This window comes from Enoplosus armatus, chromosome 10, assembly GCF_043641665.1.
Source record: "Enoplosus armatus isolate fEnoArm2 chromosome 10, fEnoArm2.hap1, whole genome shotgun sequence".
Lineage (NCBI taxonomy): Eukaryota > Metazoa > Chordata > Actinopteri > Centrarchiformes > Enoplosidae > Enoplosus > Enoplosus armatus.
The window spans coordinates 3,437,448-3,452,981 of NC_092189.1; positions in this window are offsets into that span (position 1 = coordinate 3,437,448).

The following is a 15,534-nucleotide window of genomic DNA, read 5'->3' on the forward strand; positions in this document are numbered from 1 at the left end:
TGAAGTCTTGATGACAAATCAAAACTGTCCATATAGTCAGACACTCCCTCTCCTCTCATACTACAATCAATTTCCCTTGTGTCTAATTTCCTTGTCATCGTTTTCCATGTCTCCATCACAGCATCCTAACTCAGTCCTCTTCCTCCAATTCATCGCTCCTGCATCTTCTCTCCCTCCCTCCCTCAATCATTGGCATCCACAAACTTAGACAAATGCTCAAGCTCATGCTTCATCCTTGTACTAAATGCTACTTTCTCCTTGACTTTGGGACGAAATGCTATCATCGGAATTTGTTCAACAAATAACACAAAATCCAATCAGTCTCAAATGGCAATCTAGCTGGATAACTCTGGTAAACCACAAATGCTGCTGCAATAATCAATATTTATCAAGCACTTTCATGCGCTGCGACGCATCACAAGAGCACCACTTAACGCAAAGTGCTAACAGCTACAGTGCAACTAACCTCCCCATCGTGAAATAAAAGCGACATTTGCAGTGTTTGCCTGAAAAAAAAAAGAAAAAGAAAAAATGTGTTCAGTTCATAGCATAAATCTCATCAAAACAGGGAATGTGTGAGAAAACAGGGGGAGGGGGGGGCATAGTGAAACCGTGTTAGCATCAATGATGTATGATGTTTAGCGTCGGCGGTTGATTTTAGCACTTGAGTGAACGGGCAAGAACATTTGGCTGTGCCACGGAGCTTGAATAGTTCAGGAGTGTGAAGAAGAACACAGGAAGGTTCGTGCACGCTCACTCTTGCTCTTCCTAAATTAGCTCGACACTTCTTTTCAGCTTCCCCTCCTTAATCTCCTATTTTTGTTATACACCCTCTCTCTCTCTCTGTCTCTTGTGGACCTAGGGGAAATAGGGAAATGAATGGTGGGGGGACGACCGAAGACAAAAAAGAATGAAGACGAGACATCTGGTAAATCATTTAGCAGACAAGAACAGGTGGCTCTCTCATCCCCCCACGTCATCCGTACTTTTACGGGGTAAAATATTTATTGGGCTGCCACAAAACGAGGCAGTCATAATTTGGTTTCCGCGCATGGTGGCACTCAGGCTCATTACAAGTAAATATTATGTGCCATATGCTTTCATTTTTACTGACTAATGTCCTACAAACTAATGTGCTATTACCACGGGAGGACTGGAGATGAGGGGGGTGGGGGGGGGGGGGGGGGTTGGCTTCGTCGAGGCAAAGAAAGAGAGAACAGGAGGGGGGAGAGAGCAGGGAAAAGAATGGCAACCTGTCATCTTGCCAGGTTGTAGATTTTGTTGGTGAATGGAGACCAAACCAATCGGATTCCAGACTATGCATCTTGAAGCTTGACAGCTCATTCTTGGCCTTGGGAACAGCAGTTGACAAAAGTCCACTCAAGGGTTCGGTTCGCTTCCTTGCTTCTTCTGGGACTTTCGACAGAATCATGTGGTCTTCATCAGTAAATGAAGTTCTCTCAGTCGCCTTGGGACCGCCGACGTCGATTATCCTGAGAACTTTTAAGGCTTCTCTTTCAAGTTGACTTAAACTGCAGCAACACGACAACTAACCTGAATTAAATTAACCTTGGCTTCGCTCCCCCAGAAATGTACTGAAACGAGCCGTTGTTCTCCCCCGTCCCGTGAGCTGGCTAGCTAAGCTGCAATTGCTTAAGTGCAAAAGTTACTGTGGTGACACTTTACAATAAGGGTGCACTAATTCATAGTTAATTATCATTTACTCATGGTATTCATGCTAACTAAGGTATTAACTTATACAGTACTTAATAGATTCGGTCCCGGCACCTGAGAAAACCTAAACTGAGGTTTTGTTTTGTTTTGTCTCCCGAATCGGCTTTGTGGGGAAGGATCCATAGGAAGACACTGAGAGAGAAGGAGAGAATGAGTGAGAGAGGTTGGAATGACAGAGGAGCTGGAGTTAAAGCTGTGTGGAAGCAGAAATTAAATGTGTCCACTCTTTTGATTCTAAAGGGCATTTGGACTTGAGGCGCCGTACTGAAGTGAATGTGCGAACTAATTGACTCACTTTACATTCGAAGCAGGCCCTGTACATCCTAATTAATATAGTGATACTGCTCGGCTGAGCCTCTTAGCCAGTGGACAATGGGCGATTAATGGCTCCCACTGTAAAGGTGCCAAAAGGAACTGCTGCTGTGTCTCAGTGTGTAGGAATTACTTCTCTTCACTGGTATGTCATCTGGGGGAAAATGGACGCTCCAATTGCCACACTCCCCGAATAGATCGCGACAAGGCTGGGTAAGCTTTAGAACTAAAAGATGACAATTACATTTATTGCTCTGAGATTTTCACGTTCACGACTGCGATTGAATTGGTTTAACACTCATAGTCAGTCGATTTATCTTTGACCTCTTGGAGGGGGCCCAACCCTCGGCCGAGAACCACTGGACTTGACTACCTGACCTACTTTTACTTTTGATACTTTAAATATATTTTGCTGATAATACATCTGTACTTTTACCTATAGGTACAAGCACTGAGGTATTACAAGAGTCTTAATACTTCCACCATTGGTCGCCTGCATTATAACGCATTAGTGGTTCTGTTTATTTACCCACCACTACGAGGTATAAATACCTGGAGCTCTTGCATATGGGTACTATGGCAATAACTGTACTTGTCAGCACCGGGCATTGAATTGTAAAGTCTTTCATTCTACTGAGCAACTTACCATTTTAACCAGTACACCACACGTCAGTGATTGTATACATTTTTTCGTTGCTTTGGACAATATTTGTGGCCGCTATGTAAAAGTAGAAATACACTGATTTGTGTCATATTAATTGTCGGTTTTCTCATAATTATATGGCATTATATGGCTGAATGGTAAAGAGAATTCTGTATTTGGAGCTGGCTTATCATCAGTGGAAGACATCAATAAGTCATCCTTCATAGACTGAGAATCTCATTTGACTCACAGCTATATATTAATTATGGTAATCGGTGTCTGTGTGGAATATTTCTACAGTGAGGGGCATGCCAAGACTTTGTGATCTAGAGGAGAAAATCCACCTGAAAACAGGATGCACGCGTGCCATTTCTCTGATCTTAGTCCATTAATATACAGGAACATGTGTAACCCTTACCCAAAGCTCGAAAAATCCACAGAAATAAGTCTTGAGTCTACGATGAAATGAAGAGATCTCTTTTCATTAGATTATGGAAATGCACTGCCATGAAAGATGAAGAAAAAAAACTGCTATTATGTTCCATCTGGCTCCTCTACAGTGGAAGACATTATATGCCGCTTCATCCATGTAGAGTTTCTCACTGAGTCATCCGCTGAATGCCACTCCGTGAATCTGTGTTATGTAGGAGGTATGAAGTGATCAATGGCTGAAAATAATGGATTTGTGTGTTCACTGGGAGGAGGGCAAACAAAAGTGACAAAAGGTTTTCTACAGCACTCAATGAACATGATGTTAAGAGTAACTGGGGGGGGGGACAATTATTTTTCAGGAAGAATGGATTCTCAAATAATGAGACACTCTAGATGTTATCCATTATTGTATTAGATATGAGTTATGGTTCAAAAGAGAACTTCAGATGATTTGACACAAGGAGCACAGCTAAACCTGTGAAAACAGTTGTGTAATGTCAACTGTGAATGTGGAGGAGGCTTTTAATTGAAACCCTGTGTTACAAACTGGGGGCATCTGGTTTGGGAAGGCGAAAGAAGAATTTACCAGGCAGGGAGAGCCTATGGAAAGACGTTATTGGTTGCATTATGGGAAACGTAGGATCCAGTGTTATAGGAGCTTACAGAGGATTAAAAATTATGATACCTCATCGTCACCAATTTCTGCCATTCCTTCGTCTCTCCAGAAGTCCCCCACCTTTATAGAAGTTAAATATTACATTTATAACCCTTTAAGGTTGATATTTGCAGACAGTTAACAAGTAAATGGCTAAAGAAGATTAGAGAGTGGTTAGCCTAGATCTTGACATTCAAGGCCACTGACTTATGGGCCAACCACCTTAAAGGTAATGGACAGATTCCCAATAAAATGTAACAGGCATGGTTGGAATTGAGTTAAGAATTCCCAAAAGCATCGTAAGAGGATCTTAGCCCATAAAATTACAATGGGACAAATATCATCTTAACCTTAAAATGCTTTTGGGAAATAGGACCCTGGTTCTAACCTCTCTGAGGTAACGATCAACACCGGGAGATAGAAATGATGGGAAGCCTGCAAGCTAGTTTCAAGGCATTCAGCTCGATTCTGCTGCTGGACTTCCAACATATATCCAGCACACTGTTTTGATCATGGCGGTGTATTGAAGCTGTCGGTGCTCTGCTCAGTCTTTTGCTCACTCACTGCTACCAAAGTGAAAAAAAGAATTGCCAGGTTATCCAGGTGATGTTGTGCAGAAGAAAAAGATACCAAACATTGGCATGGTAAACATTTTTTAGAGTGGTGCATAAAGGCAAGATTCAAAGTACTCAAAAACGGCCTAAATGGCCCAAGACCGCTGAGGGTTAAAAAGGAACTCCACACTTGTTTTGTACTGGAAACATAATCACATAGTTTCTTGTTGCAGTACGATGTCAACACAGTAACATATTGTGTGTAAAAACTGCTTTTTCCTCTCAAAACTAGCTTGTACGTGTCTGCTTGGATTTGAAAGTTCCGTTCAACCGAATTGCCCCATCCTTACCTGCGATGTAATCGACTCTTCTTGCCTTCCCGAGGGTTCTTGAAGAATTTGAGGGTCCAGTTACTCTTTGGATTACATATACAGTATACACATTACTCAGGTAGCTGCAAACTTCCTTCAATTAAGCTTAGCATCAATTCTGGCAGAGCACTGAAGTTGTGCTTGCATTAGGTGATTGGTCTGGCTATGCAAGACTACCAATCTCCACACTTCGGAGAAAGGTCTGGCTCAACCTGTTATCATTTTGGGAGAGGGGGAAAAAAAACTCTCTGGCTTGTTTGTATTTCTTTAAACCAATCACAATCGTCTTGGGCGGTGCAAAGCCCAGGATGCAGCGACGGGGCCCTTTACAAAACGGTAACGTGCAGATAGAGGGAGGGGAGGCAAATTCCGACTGAACTCGTCGGCCAATGGCAGACTTGTCCCAACAGCCTGCATCCTGTTAGTCAGACTAGGAGACTGGCATCAGCTGCAGCTCCCTCCACCACCCCAACCTCCTCCTATAATATGTGATTTATTTGTGCTATTGTGAATATAACTAAAATGTAATGATCAAGTATTTTTTATGAAGGGGGAGTAAGTTTTCCCAGCAGAATCCTTGTTGCTGCTCTAATTCTGCGAGTCTATCTGTATAGCCATTTGCAATAAATGGTCGATGCCTTGACTCAAGTGTCTGTGGCTAAATAAAAAATGTATCTGCCCCCTAACTAAACCAACCAGTACAGTGTTGAACAACATTCACGTCTGATAGACCCTTAGGCTTTCACAACAGGAAGTCTGAACTGCACCTGAAGTTGGCTTTAACGCGAACGCACCCCTGCAGATGCACACCTTGCACTTGAAAGGGATAACACTCAACAGCAGTTAGATCAAACTGCAAAGGTCCGCGTGTCCATTCAACTGTGCTGAGTTTACACCGGGGTTGTACACCTCGCCAGAAGCCAATGCTCACCAAATTATCTTTCTTTTGGAGAGTTGTGCTGTTTGATTTCATCGACGTGTGGGTGTGTGTGTGTGTGTGTTCGAGTTATCTGTTGAAAAAGAGTGTAGACAGCAAGTTCAAAGATAAGAACCATAAGGTGTGGCACGGGTCAACTTGCTGTCATTTCTGAACTTTGTTTCCAAGTGTGACTGACGTGTTTTTTGCTGAACTCATTCTGTTTTATTTACACCAGGGATCTGCCAAAGCCAACCTGTCCTCAGCTGGTCACCATTATTGAGCTCCTGCCGCTTAATCAGGCAAGGGTTAAGTGCTGGAGCAGGAGAAATATAGTCCTTGCACTGCACTGTATTTGATTTACTGGAGGTGCACTTGATTTATACTGCCCTCAAGTTTTATATTTCCCTCAAGTGGGAGTAGTACTTGCGAGAAAAGATAAATCAGATTTTAAACAGATCACAGTGGGTTGCAGAGAATCCCAAGAGCAGATACAGAGTGTAATGACTGTCGCCAAAGGATTACATTACGTCTTTAAACAGTGAAAACAATCAGTTAGTTGAGATAATTTTGACTTATCACTATGCAGTCTGTGTAGTTTCAAGAGTTGTTTAATGTGACAGTATTCTTCTTCTGCGTCACTTTACGAAAACTCTTAAGAGTCTGTTGAAAGTGAAAAATTGGATTTTCAACAGTGGTTAAAAGTACCTCCACCCTTTTATACTGACTGCCGTATCATGACTGCAACCCTTGAAACATTTCCCAAAAGGTGAGACGGTGTTTGAAAGATACAAGAAAAACTGCTCGGGGACAGGTCAGGAAGTCACTGCTGGCAGTCCAAATGGCTGCTCTGTGAGTTGACGTGCTCCCCAGTACAATTCTTTGTGATTGTGTCAGATTCACTGGGGCTGCATTCTGTCGCCACTCTTAAACATCCAGCGGAAGCATAGCTTTGCGAAAATACCATTGAATGTGTTTCACCCCCAATTCAGTTAAAACTTAATGAAGCAGATACAAGCAAATACCTCTGAATGCAATGAAACAGTCACAGTTTTAGAGCCAGTTTTTACTCTTTAGCAATCTGCTTGTCATAAAAGTACAACAGGAAGTCAAACACTGAAAACCCAAGGGCAGGGATGGTTTGGGGGGATTGTACGAATATCTAAAGTACAAGTGAAAGATGACATCACGAGAGTTATAAAGGATGTCGGTTTGGGTGTTATTGTTTTTGGCACACCTCGAAGTAAGAGTCAAAAAAGATAGAATCAACTAAATTCAGTTTGTAGTGCCCCGGGAAGGATGTGCTCCACTGTCTGTATGTTAAAGATTCTGTGAAGCATATCCAAAGATGACAATGCAGATGTTGAGGCTATAGCCAGTGCAGCGTTCAGATTTGGGGTGTACAGCAGATACCTGGAGGATCACTGCTGTGGATATATGGGACTGTAATATCACCCACCACATTATCTGTCCAGTAAACCATAGCTGCTAATTTGCCATGACAACCCTGCTTCCTACAAACACATTTACTCACTGTTAATTTGCTTTGCAAAATGTTTTTTTTTTTTTAGAGGAGATGTAATCACTGGGTTGCATTCACTGGCAATGTTTATTCCAATCCCAGGAAGATTGACATTTCTATACCACACAGATGTAAGGAGGTGGTTGGAGTGGATCGCTGGGCGTTCATGGTAAAGGACTTTGACACCAGATATCTGGTTTGCAAACTGCATCCCACATGTTAATAGGTTTGGGCTGTTCAAGCACTTGGTTAAGGTTTGGGAAAGGTCGTGGTTTTGGTTAAATATGGAAAAAGCATAAAAGTTGACGTAGAACAATCGACATTCATGTCGATGAGCGTCGTGAGTGTAGATCCTACAGTTAATGTTGGCCTTTTATTAGTCTCGCACTGTCATTGCCATTGACGGGGCCTTTGCCAAACGGTAACATGCAGATAGAGGAAGGGGAGGAGAATTCCAAACTGAAATCGTCGGCCAACGGCAGACTTATCCCAGACTTATTTATTAACCGTCACCATGAGCTTTTCCCAACCATACTTTAACCATAGTTTATTTGCCATAAACAATATCCTTTCCTCACCTGAACCATGCCGTAGTTGCTATGCAAAAGATAATGTGGAAGCAAATTATATGTTGGCAGTGGACCTTCTAATTTTCAACATGGTGTTTCGTAAAATCATCCAATGCCACACACGTCTGGTGGTAGAGTTGCGAAGTCCCATCCAGACTTCTCATTGCAGGGACACGGGGGATGTGGGGGATTTAGTGATGAACCATGTCCTGTATTCTCTGGGACGACTTTATGATGGTATTTTTTAATCCTCTGACTACACCACCTTTGGGTCTTGAGTCTTTCCGGTGCCAGCGCCCCAGGCTAACCTGCCTGGGGATAATGGAGTCAGCAGACTGTTCCTCATGCTCTGGACTGACTTGTTGGTGATTCAGGGGTCATTATGGGGAAGTGAGAGCTTGACATTTACACAGAGACCAGAAGCTACTCTAGCCACCCCCCCCCCCACCCTCAAAACACTCTGCGGTTTGAACTTAATGCTCCCTTGTCTGTCTCTGTCTGCCTCTCCTTCTATTTCCTCTGTCTGTATTCACTTACACCCCCCTGACACACTCATTTTTATATCTTTCTCTTAGTGTGGAAAGTGCTGTGCTTTGGACCGTGGAAAAGGAAAGCGCGCCGAAGCTTCTTTTTAACGCCAGAATGGCCACGATGGCCATCTTGACGTATGTGCATTAACTTTGTTGAATTAAAAGAAATATACTCCTGCTGGTACCAGACTTTTCCTAAAATTGTCTGTATTTTCATTCAAAATGGTGTTTATATAAATGACCAAAACAAAGAAATTCTGATCATTTTTATCTATTTTGGCCATCCGCGGTCATATTGACTACACGATTCCAGCTATCATTGTCGCAATAATTACAGGTTACTATATGTGACGGATGCATATTGATAAATACATAATTCAGCTTGTTAAAAAAGGTACATGTTGGGGTCATTTTGTTTTTTAAAAGATATCCCAACAGATCAAATTCATTCTCTCATTTGGGCATTCAACACGAGGTAATGGAAATGGTCAAAATGGCGGCTTACAGCAGCACTTCTAGTGTTAAAGCAGTGTTTTATAATTAAGGTCATTTCAAATTGAAATGCTTCGTGTATTCCTCTTCTCTCTGTCTGCCTTTGCTTTGTAGGCAAAAACTTCCCTCAACCTGGCATGCCCTTCTTCCCTGTATTGCACATGGATCCACCCTCTTTCTACTTCTCCGTCTCTACTTTGCACCCACGTCCACCCCTCAGTCGGCCCCACCTTCCTGTCTCCCCCCTTCATCTGTGCCCAGCGCATTCCCCCTCATCTCCTCTTTAACTTTCTCTGTGCCTGTCTTTTCCATTCCTGCGCCGACCCAATCCTTACCCTTCAGTTCTAACCCCCACCCCCCTGTCTCTCTCCGAGCAACGCTCCTCCTTAGCCCAGCCCTCTCCCGGGGCCTAATTAATTTACTAAAATCTCAATCAGCCTTCCACTCCATTACCATAACCCTGTATCCTGTTTGATGCTCTCTGCTGGGGGGCATTAGGGTGATTACGTTCGGGATCCGATTTGTCTCTTCTGCCGCGATGGCGTCGTCCCGTTCCTCTAATATAATGATGTAATGATGGCGTTCACACCCCTCGCTCGGGTCAGAACAAATTGAATCTTAACGCCAAAGTTCTGAGGCTTCAGAGTTCAATCAGAGAGAACTGTGGGTGGGTGGTGAGTCTCTTGGGGAGGCAATGAACTCATCCGAAGTCAAGAGGGAGATGGGGGAGAGAGATAAGGAGACAGGGGGGGAAAAAAAGGAAAGAGCAAGTGAGAGGAAGATGGCGAGAGACAGGAGGCAGATCATGAGAGAGACAGAGATGCAAACAAACAAAGACAGAGAGAGAGAGAGAGAGAGAGAGGCTTCTAGGACACATGCTTCATGGTTTATTCATACAATGTGGCATGTTCCCCTACATGCTTTCAAAGATGTGTATAATAAGCCAGGGTGTGCTGCGAAGAAAGGTCAGGACAAATGTAGGAGAAGAAAGTAGAAATGGAGACAGGAGGAAAGACGAGGAAGGGTGAGGGTGCCGCACAGTGGCACGCCGCGACAATGTTAACATGCTGATGTTAACGGGTTTAACGTGGCGGTCTACATATTACTGTGTCGTGTATGCAAGCTAACACCTACTAATCAGCAGGCTGAGGCCGATGGGAATGGCATTTATTTTCGCGGTGTTTGGTCACAAACCAAAGTATTTAGCAAATTTCAACTTTGACCTGATGATGGCGCTAGATAAAAAAAGTCAGGGGCTCGCCGCAGTCATTAGCGTTCATCCTCTCTGGCCAGTCGCACCAACTGTTGAGTTCAAATTTTGCCTAGTTTACTGAGTGGAGATTACTTGTCACTAAATGATGTAGGTGATGTTGTATGACCCGTTTAGGCCGATGAAGAAAAGAGGCGATCAATGGAATATGGTTGACACGGGATGCTTGATAGAAGAGATTCACCTCAAATTACAAACATTACGGCAATAATATTGGACTAAATGACCAGTTGGATGGCTATGTCAGCGTAATTGTAATGTTCAACTCATTCTAAACTGCATGAGTGCTACTTACTGTGAAACACGTCTTTCTCCATAAGCATTAAACTAAGTCATAGCTACATTTAAAAAAAAAAGAAAGAAGAAAAGATTGGCTGTCAAGTTCAATATCTTGCTTGGTTTCCTAAAAATTCGTTTTGGAAATGATGTTCCAGATACTACGGTAACTTCCTGTTTACACTGTTGATTGCTTTTGATAGGACAGCGCTACAAGTATTTCCTTTGACATTACGAAGTCTTTACAAGCTAAGGCATTTGATGGTGCAAACCAATTTGAAACCAGCTACTGGTTACTAAGAAGAAAATGAAGGACTTTACACACAAACCTCGTAATGGATTACAAATAGCTGCAACCCTTGGGACCAAGAATGTCTTTAGAAAATGTCATGGCAATCCATCCAATTGTTTTTGGATGGGGAGGGAAAAAAAAAGGCATGCAACATTCGTATAATTCACTCTGCTTCACTTTCTGACTGTAAACAAAGGCTTGTTGGCTTGTATCCCAAATGAAAATTCACCCTCTGAACAAGCTCTTGGTCTGAGTCATTACGGCGGAAAACAAATAATATCAGCTTCATTCTGCAATTCATTCGAGGCAGTATTATGAGGATGAACATCAAAGTCACCCGTCAAAGTAAACCTTGCTGTCTGTCGAGCTTGTGTGCTTCCATCGCACATGATGCAATGCGAATGAATTGTAGGAGGGGAGCAGCTTTCATTGGTCTGACGGAGGCATTCCCATGATGCCTGATGCCCGCTGGCTGTGGTGAAACTTTGGGGCAAAGGTGAAATTGCTGCAGGGTTTGTAATAACTGCTCTAAACTAACATGGTGTGAAGACACAAACATCCAGCAGCACCTCCATCCCTCCAGGCCACATTCCAGCCCGGCCCTCCAGCCTGGACCGTGGCTGCTGCCACTCCCAGTGACCTGCGCATTGATCCAATTGTTCTTTGCTCTTTGATTTGACCCCATAAGCTTCCAACTAGAGTCGCGAGACTGACTGTCCTGTCTGAAAATCGGTCTGAAATTCTCCTCCGTGTACATTGAATCTCTTCAGACAATGCATGGAAACAGTAAACGGTATAAACACACCAGCATAAATATAAATAATAACAATACAAATTGTAGTGAAATTATGCAGACCTCACCAATTGGCTTAAAAGATTAATGGGGAGTGATGGCACTGGGCGCCCTGGAGTGGATGGGCGCTGCTACGTGGAGGCTTTTTTTGAACCCACCCCAACTCTACCTGCTGATGCTGAAACATTTTCATGTGTACATTTTGAATTGTTCATTTCAGTCTCAGATTTATATCAACGAAATAAAATGGAAAGTTTCTGTTTAAGAACAGAGACAAGTGGAAATGATACAAGGTCCCTGTTTTAGGGAAGTTATACGTATAAGTGAATACATGCTGAATGAACACTATGTCACAGAGCAAACATATACGTAACTGTGCATATTATTTGTCCCAGCCAAAGTTAAAACCAAAGCTACGCCCTTGTTTCCCGATATGCACCACATTCTGCTATTCACTATTAAGAGCGATTTTTCATTTTTTTTATTGTACAAATTAAAGCGGAGCGAAGTAAAATGAGATCTGTGCACGTGTGCAGATGAACAGAATCACTCCCTTGGGTAAATGGCACAGCAGCTAAAATGATCACCTGATAATGGCAAGTTTTTATTACAGACCAAAGGTGGTGATGATGACGGCTGCTTTACCAAGTGTGTACCAAGCGCACATGACTGCTGAAAGAACAAAACGCACGAGTTAAAACGTGGTGATTGATATTATACAGAGTACGGTCTGGCCCTGCTCTGTAAAAAACAGTGCCCTGAGATAGCCGAACGGAACTGTCACCAACAGCAAGTGGGATCATTTTAAAGCAAAGCACTTTCTTTACAAAGACAGCACTTTTGTTGCCCCCTCAGACAAAAAAGACAGAAATAAATAAATAGTGAATGAACAACTTCTGCTGGAAATGAGACAAAGTTACACGCCTCTTATCTCCACCTTTATACGAACCGTTCCGCCACCTGGAAAGACATCCAGGTTTTTATGACACTGCTACCCAGTGGCTGTCGAGCGCTTGCTAAAACGCTTTAAAATATCGTCCAGTGTCAACATTTTGTCTGGTTGGACATCGGCGGGTAAAGAGGAGAAAAGGGAGGAAAAGTGAATGTGAACTCAATGACAATGAGACAAGATGTACCAATAACAGAGAGACGTGGAGAGACTCAATGACAGAAATAGACGTTTAGGGAGGGAAGACGAAGGCGTGACATAAAAGAGAAACATGAGACCCCAAGCCAACGCCTATTTAGATTCACTCATTGCTTGTGTATTAAAGTACCGTGCGTGCTAATTACCCTCTCATTAAGTAGCTCATAAATGGTTATTTGTAATATTCTAAACGCCCGCCGGTCTGCCCTCTGCTTTACCTCAGCAATGGCCGTTCAAGGAACTCACAGAAAGGGAATGGAAATTTGTGGAGCCAAACATTTGGTTTCCAAAGAGCGTTTCCACCGCTTGTTTTGACTGTTTCCTGACTTCTCTCGCTTTGAAAGATGCAACCGTGGTGTTTGGCAGCCGCCACAAAGGGAAAGGGGAGGCGGTGATTACTACAAGAAACTAGAACAAGCGTGGTTGCTCTCATAAGTGTTACATCATCTGCGGAGAGATGCAGATAAATCGATGTTCTTAATGCACAACGAAAGTCCAGTTTGCTTCTCTTGATTTAATGCAAGTGGTTCAACATGTAGCCAGGTCATTAAAGCGTCTTCCCTTCACCGTCTTCCTCCTCCTCTCCTCTCACTGGCGTAAGCTCAAGAAGGATAAATATTCCAGCGCTGAACAATGATCGATTGACAGGTACGCGTACAGTGGAAAAACACCTTCCTAATGCACACTAATGGCAAGATAGTATGTTGTGCACTTAAGTTATTTATTTTATGGGATATTTAAAAGTGTGTGCACAAGTGGGTAGGCTAATGTTGTAATGCTTCTAGCCCTAAATTACTTTCAGGTCACATTCTGAGGGGCTACTGTGCGTTTGGTATTCGGGAGCTGGGACACACCTGGGAGGAGGAACTGGGTGTAGAGATTACAGAAGATATGAGGAAAGACATCAGGAACAATACAAAAAAAAAAAAAAATGCAAAACCGATAGTGGTAGCCTGACACGTTGTCTATGGTCTTATCCCAAATTACACATGTAGTGCCCTGTGTGAAAAGCAGAACATGTCGGGAACTGCGCTTTAATTCGATCCATTATCTCTTCTCCGTGGTCTTATATGTACAAATGTACAACACAGACGATCGTTTAATGTCTTGACACTCTGTGCGAGGAGAATATATATTACTTCAACGGATTTCCCATGGGGCTCCCACCATGTCTGGTTGGTATACGTTATAATAATGGAGCACATTCCGCTGGACGTCCTGACTTGTCAAACACATCCCAAGACCGCCAATGTTAACAAAATGTGGCAACCTTTTCTAAAATGTTAACGAGAATATATCTGCCAATTTAAGTCCAAGTTGTCTGCTAACTTTGCAATGAGGAGCATTATATTAAATGCAATGAGTTGCTTTCCTTTGTCTTTAAATTGTACTGTAGGCTGCCAAATAATTGACCACATGTGCAATCCTAAGAAACAGGCAAGGAGTAAGAAGCTGACCTGGGCGCTCATGGGAATTTGAGTTCTGAGGTTTATTAGATGGATTTTCCTGCAGCTTTTCAGATGGTCGGGGGACTGAGGGAATCCACTGACTGACAGGTTTTATACAAAAACAAGCCATTCACTGGGGTTTGGAACTGTTGCACACAGTAACAGTTTACTCTGAGCCGTGGATTGATAATTGTTGCTGACTTTGTTTGGCTACCGCAAACAATGAGTCAAACAATGTTCCGTAGTTTCATTTGCTTCATTTGAATAACATGAATAGACAAGTCCATGCTCTTGTCTTCAAGCTCTGCACACGCCAATGAGAAGACTTTTCTGTTCTTGCCCAAAGAAATAGGCTGAGACGAAAAAGCTCATGCAGAGTCCGCCCTAGACTTTGGGGGCCCTAATCAAAATGTGGTTGGGGGCCCCTGGTTGTGTGTTCAGCACAGACGCAACATCTCTTGTATTTAAGCCTTTACCTGATGGAAAAACAAGAACTACCTTTTAACTATTGATATATGTGTTTATATGTCTACTCGTAGCATAGTTGATTCAAGGTACCGCGGCTAAGGCTAATGTTAGTTAATACAAGATACAGCGGCTAAGGCTAATGTAAGAGGCTAATGCTCTCTTGTGGTTTAGTGCCGATTATGTCAAGATGACAAGGTGGTGACAAACATAGGGAAAACACCAACATCACCAAGTGTTTTGGTTAAGGTGATGGAACACCATGAGCCTCGACAACTCTCTAGATTCTACAAATCTGTTTCCCAAAACTCCCTATTTACCCTATTTACAGTGCATAGTGCACTATATTTACTGTCCACCACTTTATTTGAGTGTCCAAATTCTGAATTCGGACGCAAACCAAAGGTCTTGTTACTCTAGCTGAGGGAATAGTGTTTGCACCTGTTTTTGCGCCTATTTTCCCGCTAACGTGCCTTTCTCACAGCCGACATTTTCGACTTGTCGTCGTAGGAAAAGCACAGGTGTTAGTGACTACGTTAATGATGGCTCTGTTCCGTTCACGTCTTCCAGTAAGACATGCCAGTGTGACAGTGAGCCAGCATGCACAACGCCAGGACCCTGCAACTGAAGCAGCTAAATGGATTTTGGCCATCATACATTTTATTATTATTATTATGTGCTTTTAAACGCTGGCTTGTATAGGTAGCAGAACAGGGAAAAACAGGCGACAAACTGTCTATTAACCAGCAATCATCAAGTTTCTTGTTCAGAAAATGCTGGACCAACTGCTGATATGCTGCCTCTCGTATTCCTCTAGTATCATTTCTTTTTTTCTTTTTTTTTTAACAAAGCATCACTGACACTTGTGCACTTGAGAGTACTCTGTGCACTTGCTGACATTACATCCAATTATTTTTGGATATCGAGGTTGATTTTAAGCGGTTATCTCTGCTGCCACTCTGCAAAATCTAGTGACATCTTAATGGCTTTGAGTGTCTTTGTGCTCAAAGTGAAAGTGGGTCAAGAGTAAACCGAAACCAACGTCCAAAATGGGTTTTTCCTCCATTGGATCCTGCTGTGACAGGAAGGGTTGGTATTTCTAACCACTGTAAT